Here is a 12401-nt window from a genome sequence, read left to right on the forward strand (position 1 = left end):
GTCTTCTCTGAAGTCTTTCTGTTTTTTTGAAACAATACCAATGACATACAGCTCCTATGTGGTCCCCCTCTCGCTCTCTTCTGCAGTATAGCTCAAGTCGTTATCATTCAGCTTTATTATGCTGTACTGTTATCTAAATCTTATCTCATTCCTTAATTAATTTTAGTTGCATTGAGCAGTCTCTAAAGACATTTTCTATATATAATATCAGGGGTGTGTATTTTCACAAGGTGTGAAATATGAGTGACTATGAAATATTTAGATATCTCTAGAATATTGGTCCACCTGCTCAATAATCTCGTATGTAAATTCAAGGAATACAGGTCAGTCAGATCAATCTTGTAAAATGGTGTAGCTTGAGCCTTCATACTAGATTGAATAGTATTACCATGTTTAGTAGTGAAGACAACATAGTTCAACTATAAGAACAGACACATAGAATAAGGTAACAGATTTGTCAAAAATAAATTCTTAGTTTTATGGTCCACAGATTTTGAAAAGGATGTTATGATTTTATGAAATAAAAACAGAATCTTAAATGGTTGTATGGGCACTATTGCCTCTCTAGATTTAAAGAACGATCTTAGACTACAACCTCAATCCTTTGTTTTTTTGTTTGTATGTCAGTCATGGGGTTTGAACTCTGGGCTTTTGCGCTATCCATGTGCTCTTCAGGTCAAGGTGAGCACTCTATCTCTTGAGCAACATCAAAACTTCCAGTTTTGTAGTGGTTTATTGGAGATAAGTGTCTCATGGACTTTCTTGCCCGGGCTGGCTTTAAACCACGATCCTCAGATCTCAGCTTCCCGAGTAGTTGGGATTACAGGCGTGAGCCACCGGCACCTGGCCTACCTCAAACCTTATAAAGAATGACTATCAAACTAAATGTGAGATGTAAAAACCTATAAAACCTAAATGTAAAAATTCATGACATTGATCAGTAAAGGTTTCTAAAAATTTGACATGGAAAATATTACTGGCTAAAGAAAAGCAAGAACTGGATTATATCAAGTGATAACCTTTCATAATTCAAGGGACACTATAACAGAAATGAAAACATATCCAACAGAGGGTACGTATTTGTTAATGCTACAATGTTAATGCTACAATGATTCTGAAACTTAAGTATTTTTATATCTTCTAATCTATATAAATTTTTCCTGAATAGGATATTTCTTTAAATAACATATGTAAATCAATAGCCAATAGGAGGAGCATATGAATTAAGCTCCTTTTTAGTGTCTAAGAAATAATAAAAAGAAAACTCACTAGTATGACTATAATATAAAAAGAGGAGGCAAAATATAGTAATGCATTTGTGGAGAAATTGATATATTTCTCATTGTGATCGATTTGTATAATACTGCAGTTATTTTAGCAAACAAGTTTTCAAGCCTTCAAAAGGTGAAAAAGAATTGTATAGGATCCACGCATTACACTTCTATGAATGTATTAAACAGAAGTAAAAAACATTTTTGGACAGAGAATGTAATTGACAGTGAACTTGTATAGTATGTGTGAGACCCTGGAAATGATCCCCCAAATATAGAGGATGTATGCTGGGCAAATTCCGGTAACTGAATTTTATATCTATTTTAATGTCTGTTCTAAAATTTACAGCATTTCTATTTGAAGAAATGCAAGTTTGTGAAAACTAGGCTTTGAAAACCTATGAAGGTACAATTTACTTCCAAAGCACTAAAATGTATACAATAAAAGGTGATAATATATTGTAAGTGAATTACATGTCAGGAAAAACAAAACTATTGTTAAAACTTCTTCACACAATGCAGAATAGCTAAAAAAATGCAGAATAGCTAAAAAGATGTTTTTGGTGTTGGCTAAAAACTCTTTCTAAACTACTGCATTTAAAACAAAGATGTGGGGCTGGGAACGTGGCTCAGTGGTACAGCCCTTGCCTTGCATGCTCAAGGCCCTGGGTTCGATTCCTCACCACCACATAAGCAAAACAAAAAAAGCCGGAAGTGGGGCTTTGGCTCAAGTGGTAGAGCGCTACCCTGGAGATGAAGAGCTCAAGTGCCCAGGCCCAGAGTTCAGGCCCCACGACCAGACCCAAAAAAAAAAACAAAACCAAAAAACAAATATGTGATTTCTGTTTATTTTGAAGGTATTTTGTCCGTTTGAATTTATACAGAGATAACTTAATCCAAAAGTATATGTGATAACTGGAATACCTATACCTAGGAATTATGCATCACTTCTAAGTAATTTATTTTTATTTTTATTTTTTTATTGTGAAAATACTGTACAGAGGGGTTACAATTACATGGACAGTTTAATGAGTATATTTCTTATCAAGCATTGTAGCCTCCTCCTTTGTTTCCCCTTCCCATTCCTTCCCATCCTCCCCCGCCGCGCCACCCAATCCTCCTCCCTACACCCCCCACCAAAGTTGTAAAGTTCATTTTTTGGCATAAGGACTTGTATATCTCATTGTTGCAATGGGTCCACCTGTATCCCTATTTCTTTCCCATGGTTTCCCTTATTTGCAATATTTAGTATATGTCTGAGTCAAGCAGAAAGTTCAGATAAGGTGATGTTAAGGAAATTAACCCTAAGATATGTATTCAAATGTTTTTTTTCTTTCATGCAATTGTTTCTAAAACATTTATAAGATTATTTCTTTGTTGTTTTGTATGTCCCTCCCCCACAGTATAACCCCTGCTTTCACTGTATTTGATGTCGGTATAATTTGTAGAGGGGAAGGGGAAAAACTTCTAAGTAATTGAGAAACTTTTCTGGAAGAAACTTTTAGGAAATGACAGAAGACATCTATGCATCTGCATTTTATGAAAGTCATATGTTACTTGCTCAATCAAATGGCTTATCTCTTCCTTACTAGGAAAAACGTATTATCAAGATAAGAGCCAAAAGCAGTGAAAAGAACAAAATACACAATCATCTTGATTTATTTGTGAAAATAACAAATGAAATAAAACAATTCCACTCAAGCGACTCCAATATTAGTATATGTGAAGATGTTCCTGAATGCCAATATCCATTAAATTTTTGGAATTTTAATTTCTACTAACATATGAAAACTAGAAGAAGAAAACAAACATAGACTTAGAGTGAACCAGCCTTGAAATAATTTTCTTAATTGTTTTGAAATTACAAAAGAATTGAGACTCCTTTGCTTTGGAAACCATTTAAAAATATTTATCAAATGATAATTCAAATACCAAGCAAGAGTAATTTTATATAATCATTATAAATATCATTTTATTACTTTTGTAAAATAGAATAAAAAAACCAGTCCCAATATATGACCTACCTATCATTATTATTAACTTGTAATCATTACCTAAATATCTTAAACAATCTAAATAGTCATGTCTTTAACATAGACGTAAATATTCTATACTTTTTTACTTAACATTTTTCAAGGGTATGTATTCATGTTTCTAAGAAATATTCACAGCAGTTAAAAGATGCTTTTGTGAAATTAATGTGATACAATTGGTGTTGTGGGTGTTGTTTGCAAGGCCTGGGCATTGTCCCTAAGCCTTTTTATTGTCAAAGACAACACTCTATAACTTGAGGAAAAGAGCTAATTCCTGTTTTTAGTGGTTAATTGGAGATAAGAATCTAACAAGTACTGTTCGGTCTGGGCTAATTTCGAAAACAATTCTAAGATTTCAGCACACAGAATAACTCGTATTATAAGGGTGAGTTACCGGCACTTGGTTTCATGAAGTTATTTATTAATTATAATTATGTTTTAAGATGTTTGTTTCACTATGATGTATATCATTCTGCAAATAAATTTAGATATATGTATATATTTCTGATGACAAATAATCTCTAAAAATGAACTATTCTACACATAACATATATATGACAGACTCCCTCTAAAACATTTATGTTAGTATTTTTACCTTTTTCATTTCAAAGATATACAGTCTATTTTTCTAAAAGTTTCCTAGAATAAAATAACTAATATTTCAATATAAAGTAGAGTTTATTACTTTCAAGGGAATTTTAGGTATACACATGATATTGTAGTTACATTTACAGTATATTACTTGAAAAGGTTCTGCCCAAACTCTTAAATATTTGTTTGTAGTTAAGGAGAGAGAGGAAGTTAATTAATACTGATTAGGAATTTGCAATGCTTCAAAAAATCTATTCCATAATTTGTTATAAGCACACAGTCAAGTTACCTGATATGGTTTAGTTTTTTTGATTATTTGTTCAAAATTTCAATATGGATGCATGCACAGTGGTAACATTAAAATTATTAATCAATAGACAAATAATAGTAAAATCATAGACACATATCCGACGTTCAATAATTAGCACTTATGATGCTAATAATAATTTGGATGGAGTGTAGCCTAACAATGACGGTGTTGTGATTGAAAAGGAAAAAAAAAAACTTTAATTATCTTTGAAGCTAAACTTCCCACATTGAGTGCATAGTTATAAACAGCGTTGGATGACATACAATAACAAGAGGAAGGCTGGGAAGGTGGCTCAGTGGCAGAGTGCTGGCCTTGCCTACATGAGGCTCTGGGTTTGATTCCTCAGCACCACATAAGCAGAAAAGGCGGGAAGTGGCACTGTGGCTCAAGTGGTAGTGTACATTGAGCTGAAGAGCTGAGGGACAGTGCCAGGCCCAGAGTCCAGGCCCCATGATGAACCAAAAAAAAAAAAAAAACCAGAATAAAAAGAGGAGAGTTTCAATATCAAGAAATACAATCACATAAACAGGTAGAGACAGTAAAAACCCTAATGTTATGCCAGCAGTCTTTCTAATGTATACTCACTGTTCTTGGTGATATTATTTTCTTATAAATAAAATCTATTATTTACATATTTTGATGGACTAAGATGTAGGTTTCAACTTAATGTGATTAGTTCAAATAACTTTCTCATATAGACACTACTCAATAACCAATGTTTCCAATGATATATTAAGAGTATGTTCTTCATTACAGCTGTAAATACATGACACAATATACATAATACCACTTACTTATCTGCAGTTACCATAAAAGGACACAAGCTGCAGAGCCAGGAGTTAAAATTTATTTTTATTTCTTCATGAAACTATTTCTGACTTTATACCAACAAACTGAATTTGACTCTTTCCTTATTTGTAAGCTAAGGTAGAAAATGTAAGGACTGTTTACTTTCTTTTTCCTTGCTCTAGAAGTCAATATTTATATTCTTCAATATTTCTAGTAGATTACATCCATTTACAGATGAGAAATATAAGACCAACAGTCGATGTTGTGAGTAAATAATGGTACTAGAATTTTTGTCTGAGTTCTTCACACTGTGTGCTTACAAGGAGAGCCATTTGGTGATGGAGAGGACCAATATGAAAAGACTATGGGGAAAAATGCATACTTTGTAAACAGTTGTTTTAGGACTGAGTGACTGGTGATGAGTATTTGCAATAGGCTGGTGTCAGGGGTATAAAAAGGAGTACATAGAAATTACATTAGTTACAGAAACTGAGAAAATCTTGATCGTTCATCTAATGGATGGAGGTAGGGTAAGAGGAACTCTAAAGTGTTTCCACATGTCTGTCTCCTAACTATGTTAGTTACATTCTTGATGATAAGGACTACAGGTGGAAAAGATGGATTTAGAGGAAAAAACTCTCTGATTGTTCTAAGGTTTATGTAAACAGATGCAAAGATAGGTCTGTTTGAACATCATCAAAATATCCACGAACATGAATATGAAAAATAATAATAAAATCAGGGACATTATTAAAGGGAAGAGGAAAAGGAAAGTTCTGCTGAAAGTGTGAACAATGTGAGTATCAGTGTGGATAAGATTGGAGGAAAGAGATAAATAAGGAAACAAAAAAGTAATAAACACAGATTTACAGAAGAAAAGGAAGGAAAGAATTTTCAGGAAGATATTGAAGAAAATCTACTATTTGGATTTGAAAAGTAAAAGGACATAGACAAGTTCAATAAGAACAATGTTTTGGTGAAAGTCATATTAATAAAATATTGAGATATGAATGTGAAGACATAAAATTCTGGATCCATAAATTCAACAGGTCCTGTTGATTCTAAATGTTGGGAACAAATGCTTTTATCCTGACCTTAGAAATATTATACAGATATAACTCATGAACTTTTTTTAGAGGTATTCTCTGAACATTTTTGAAAACTTTATTTAGCCAGGAGATTATAGATTGAACTAAAACTCAGACAAGTCTACTTTGTCCTATAGTTCCAATTATTGACCCATCTATCCATATCAGTTTGGGATGTTATTGAAATATATTTAGATATGTTTGGATATCTTATCAGCCTACTCATTATAAATGTAGGACAAGTAACACCAAGTATTAGATTGCACATACAGCTTTACTGATGTGACTGAAGACTCCTCGAATTGATTCTTCTTTAAAATAGAAAATTCCTCAATCGCCATTGACAGATCATAACTGGTCTCTTTTTAACTTGGAAGTTATAGATTATATCATTTTATACTCTAACTAGGGACAATGATCTGCTGTCAGTTATTTTCTTCTCTTACCCTTCTTTTTCCCTTCCACTTACATAATTATTCTTTAAAGAGACATAATTGAGCTTGCATTTCTAAATTCTTCAAAATTATCTGAACTAATTCATACTTCTGGCAGCCTCCTATATCTTTCTCAAGGGAAATATTTTTTCACTACCATTTTTATCCTATATGATATTGGATATCTTCTTGCCTAATTCAGTGCAAGATATACATTAGACTCATTCAGATATCTTAACACTTGTACCACCATAAAATACTATCTTACTTGGAAATCATGACATGAGTATATCTGGTGAGTTGGCATCTGTCATTTTTGAATGGCTTCAAGTGATACTTACACGCAATCATGTTTTAAACCAATATATCACTCATTAGATGAACGAATTGACAAAATGTGGTTTATATATGTACGGAGGAATTCTATGCTTCCAATTCATAAGGAAATGGAAAGACTTGAAAAAATCCTAAGAAAAATAAGCAAGACACAAAGACAGATTCCATGGTTTCCCTCATTTGTAATAACTAGGAAATATCTAGGGTAGTCCTAGCAGATGAACAGAATGGCTCAATAGCTATGCATAAATGAACACAAAAAAATGATACTGAGCAAAATAAACTCCTAGATATGGAAAGAGAGGTTTTTCTTTGTGGTTGTTGTTTTTAATGTACTATGTGATTTCTTTTTTCTTTTGTGTTTTCCTCTATGGTGTGTCCACTGTTGTATTTGATTTCAGTATCCTGTTTATTGTATATATATATATATATATATATATATACATATATATATATATATATATATATATATATATATATATATATCTTCATTTGACAAGGGAAGTGGAACAATAAAATGGCGAGACAAAGGACTAAAGGAAAATCAATGCAATAGCAATACTCACAAGACAACATGTTAGAAATTTACATTACGAATTGTGAGGAGTATTGGGGTGAAGGAAAAGTGTGAGAAAAATGAGGGAGGGGTAAAAGTTTTGACATATTATGTATTCACTAACTTACAATTACTGCAAGACTTCTATATATCACCTTGACAATAAAATTAAGTTAAAATGAGCTGCATAAAATATAATTTCACTGTATTGGTATAATAAATATTATTCTATGTGTATTACCTTTTAAAAAATGAACATTTTGCCTGCTAATTTGAATTAGCTCTTTCTTTATCGGAGGGAATTCAACGTGAATGTTATCAAAGTATACAATATTTTCAGAATAGACTTGCCATTATTTTGAAAAAAACATTATTTTAGTATTGTCTCATACTAAAACAGAAAACAGTTCAATTCTATGGAAACTCCTAAATTTGAAAACTGACTAATTGTTAAGAGGACAGAATATATCTGTTCCTCAACATTCCTATGACTACTAACTACTCATTTTCAAATTCTGAACATGCCATACCAGAGACAGGCTTGGCTTACTTTTCAATATAATTTTTTCCAAGTTTTTCCATTCCCTAACAAATGGGGCAATGTCATTCTTTCTGATGGAGGCATTATATACCACATTTTCTTGATACATTCATCTACTGAAGCACATCTGGGTTGGTTCCATATCTTAGCTATGGTAAATAATGCTGCAATAAACATAGATGTGCTGGTAGCTTTAGTGTGGTCTTGTTTGTAAACATTTGGGTACATGACCAAATGTGGGATTGCTGGGTTATAGGGGAGCTCTATGTGGAGTCTTTTGAGGAATCTCCATATTGGTTTCCAAAATCGTTGAACAAGTTTACACTGCCACCAAGAGTGCAATAAGGTTCTCTTCTGTCCACATCCCCTCCACCATCTGTTGTAATTAGAGTTCTTGATTATAGCCATTCTAACTGGGGTGAGGTGGTATTTCAATGCTGTTTTGATTTGCATTTCTTTCATGGCTAGAGAGTTTGAGCATTTCTTCATGTTTTTATTGGCCATCCTTCTTTCCTCTTCAGAGAAATTTCTCTTTAAGTCTTTAGCACACTTATTTATTGGGCAGTTGATTCTTTGAAGATTTGTTGTTGAGGGATTTAATTTTTTAAGTTCCAGGTATATTTTAGATATGAGACCTTTATCCATTGTATGGCTAGTGAAAATCTTCTCCAAATCCATGAGCTTTCTAGTGATCTTGCTAGCTATGTCCTTTGCCAGGCAGAAAATCTGCAATTGCATGCAATCCCATTTGTCCAACCTTTTTTTGATTTTTTTTTTTTGTGTGTGTGTTTCTGGGTTTGCATTAAGAAAATTTTGGTCTGTACCAAGGAGACCTAGGGTTTTTCCTATTCCATCCTGTAATGTTCCAATAAATACCCAAGAGAAATATCTGTAGGTAATGGCCTCCAAACAGGCTGCTCTCAAGACTTGTAGGAGATCTAGGTATTGGGAGACCCTCAGGGGCCCACTGGAAAATACTCTTCCTAGAGCCACAAAGTAAGACCAAGCAGGCTAGGTGTTGGTCATGGGGCTTGTACTCTGGGCCTGGGCACTGTGCCCCAGCTCTTCAGCTTACCACTTGAGCTACAGAGCCACTTCTGGTTTCTAGAGGTTCCTTGGAGATCAGAGTCTCCCAGACTTTCCTGCTCAGACTGGCTTTGAACCTCAATCCACACATCTCATCCTTCTGATGAGCTAGGAGTACAAGTGTGAGCTACTGGGGCCTGGCTGATCTGGCCTTTCACCACAGTGGACTAGGAACTCTTGAAAGCTCTTCTTTACTTTTTAGGTGCCAGTACTGGGGATTGAACTCAGGGGTCTGGGTTCTGGTCTCTTAACTTTTTCCCTCAAGGTTAGCTCTCTACCAATTGAGCCACAACTCCATTCCTGGCTTTTGGTAGTTCATCGGCAAGAAGAGTCTCACTAATTTTCCTCCCCTGAACTGGCTTGACCCACGATCTCTATCTCAGTCTCCTGAGTAGCTAGGATTTACAGGGGTTGAGCCACTGGTGGCATTGGGCTAGAAGCTTTTCTTAAGCAAGCATTCTCCCCTGCATTTGCACTGACTCCTCCAGGCAAAGGAATTCTGTGGGTCAGGAGCTGTGAAAAATAGGCTTCCAGCCACCAGAAATGGCAGGGGTCTGTGGTGAAAAGCCAAGCTATTCTTCTCCTGGGCCCCCTTCCTGGACCCCAACCTCTGCCCTGTGACTCAAGTACAAACCTTGGCCCAGCCATGAATGTCCTGACAGACTCTTCTGAAGCCACAGAACCTTCATTCCACCCACACTACCTGCTCTACAGCACACCTCAAGACCTTTGCCCATGCTGTACCTTCTGCCTGAGGCTCTCTGTCCTGTATCCACATCTTAGAACTCCTGTGGAATTTTGGCATTGATTATAGCACCTCCTGGAGCAAGTCTTATCTTCCCTTATCCCTCTTTTTTTAAATAATGAGTTGCTAGAGATGGAACTTGTGAAAGGTGACTGGCAAATGCTCTATCATGATGTTTGTGTGTGTGTGTGTGTGTGTGTGTGTGTGTGTGTGTGTGTGTGTGTGTGTGTGAGTCCTGGGGTTTGAATTCATGGCCTGAATTCTATCCGATCCCTGAGCTTTTGTGCTCAAGGCTAGCACTGTACTACTTGAACCATATCTCTACTTCTGGCTTTATGAGTGTTTAATTAGAGAAAAGTGTCTCATATAGACTTCCCTGCTTCCAATTGGGATCCTCAGATCTCAGCCTCCTGAGTTGCTTACAGAGGTGAGCCATCAGCAGCTTCCCTCTACTCTACTTCTTTCCTATAACCATGGCCCTCCTATGAGTCCCACAAGAATATGTCATACCAGGCTCATTTTTTTTCTTTTTGCCAGTCTTGGGTCTTGAACTCAGGGTCTGGGTATGTTCCTGATCACCTTTTGCTCAAGTCTAGCACTCTATCACTTAAGCCACAGTGCAACTTTTGGCTTTTTCTATTTCTTTGGAATGAGGAATTGAACCCAGGACTTTGTGTGTGCTAGGTAAGCACTATACCACTAAGCCACATTCACAGCCCAAGGCTCACTTCTCATGGGAGTTATGAGGGTGGGATTTATTGGCATACCCCTTTTGGCATAGAAATTGCTATTTAATATCTTTGCCAAGGTTTGGGACCAGCCTGAGACTTGGCAATGACTAATGATAAATGAGTGATAGCCACCAGGCCCCAGAGGTCTAGGCTCATATCCTACAGAGGGATAGAGACTATGGAGCCAGAAACTTCGACAACTCCTACAGTCTAGGAACTGTGGTCTCCCTGGAGGCAGTGGCTGGCTGCTACGTGTCCCGATGGTAGACTTCAGCCAGAATATAAGGCTTCAATTTTTAAATGGCAGAGAGGGATGCTTTGGTCAAGCTGCAGGTTCAGACTGAGGACTCTTCAGGGCTTTTCCTAGCTTGACCAGGTTGGGGGGCTGGCCATGGCAACCTGCTGACTGCCCATCATCCATACATCATACATCCATATACAGAGACATGGAGTTATTGCCTCATTTGGGGGGGGGGCAGTTCCAGGTTTTTAATATGAGCCTAGGCCCTGTCCCTGAGCTCCTTTTGTTCAAGGGTAGTGCTCTGCCCTTGAGCCACAACTCCATTCATTTTTTTTCATGTGATATCTTAGAAATAAGAGTCTCACAGACTTTCCTGCCCCCGCTGAATTCAAATTGGCAATCTCTACATCTCAGCCTCCTGAGGAGCTAGTATTACATGCATGAGCCCATGGCTCATGCATGGCTTCTTTTCTTCTTGTTGTTCTTTTGTATAATTGTAACAATCTGAAATCTTTATGGTGTCATTCCAATGGTTTGCATTCAAAGTAAACTACCCAGGCCTGGAGTTCAAATAATAGGACTGCCACCCACAAATGGAAGGAGATCCTTCCTATTCATGGGAATACTAATGGAATATTATGAAAGCAATAAACTTGCAGCTAATCCATGATTCTATTTTAGAATGCCACACAAAAATTATTGGATATATATATCTTCCATTCCAGCACCATGGTATAATTCCCCTAATGGAAGTCTATTGACTAATTTTTAATTAAGGCTTTTGTAAGTATTCAACCGTGATACTTCATTAAATGGAGGCACTATTTAGTAATGAATAATTAGTAATTATATATACATATATAATTTAATATCCTCACCTTCCCTCTCTATGTATGCATATATATATATATACATATCTATCTATCTATCTATCTATCTATCTATCTATCTATCTATCTATCTATCTATCTATCTATCTATCTATAAGGCACTCCTATGGCTTGATCACAGGTCCTCAGAATTCCTGGCAGCTCAGTTTGCTAGAGGCTGGTGTGCTAAGACTGTGACCCCATTTATGGATTGGCCATTGAAGACCGTGAGTTGAAATCCTAGCATGGCCAAAAATTTATTTGTGGATTAAGAAGCCAATTTTGACATATTTATTTTTTCCTTCTCTGAGAAAGTCCTGGGTCTCAATATGATGCATAATCCATATGTGGATATATCCTATGTGATATGATGTAATAAAAATGTTATATGTGTAATAATACTAAATAAATAAGGGTAATAAGCGTCATACACAGTAAACATATGCAAGTAAATAGATCTCATATATTAATATTCCTTTTTCCAGTGCTGGGGATTCAATTCAGGCCCTGATAACTGCTCTGAATTTCTTATCTTCAAGCACGGTGAGCCTTTGCCCTTCACCTACAGTGCTACAGGGTTATCCATACTCTGAGTTCAAATACAAGGCCTGCCAGGAAAATGGTGCAAATTCCAAACCAGGGCTTTATTGTTGTTATTATTATTATTATTATTAGCCGAGCACAGGGCTTGCACTCAGGTCTTGGCATTTCTGTCACAGCAGACCCTTGTATCCGAGGACCCGAGTTCAAATCTTGTGGCTGGCAAAAAAAATAAAAATA

The sequence above is a fragment of the Dipodomys spectabilis genome, unplaced genomic scaffold (assembly GCF_019054845.1).
Source record: "Dipodomys spectabilis isolate Male_0828 unplaced genomic scaffold, ASM1905484v1 ptg000421l, whole genome shotgun sequence".
NCBI classification, from domain to species: Eukaryota; Metazoa; Chordata; class Mammalia; order Rodentia; family Heteromyidae; genus Dipodomys; species Dipodomys spectabilis.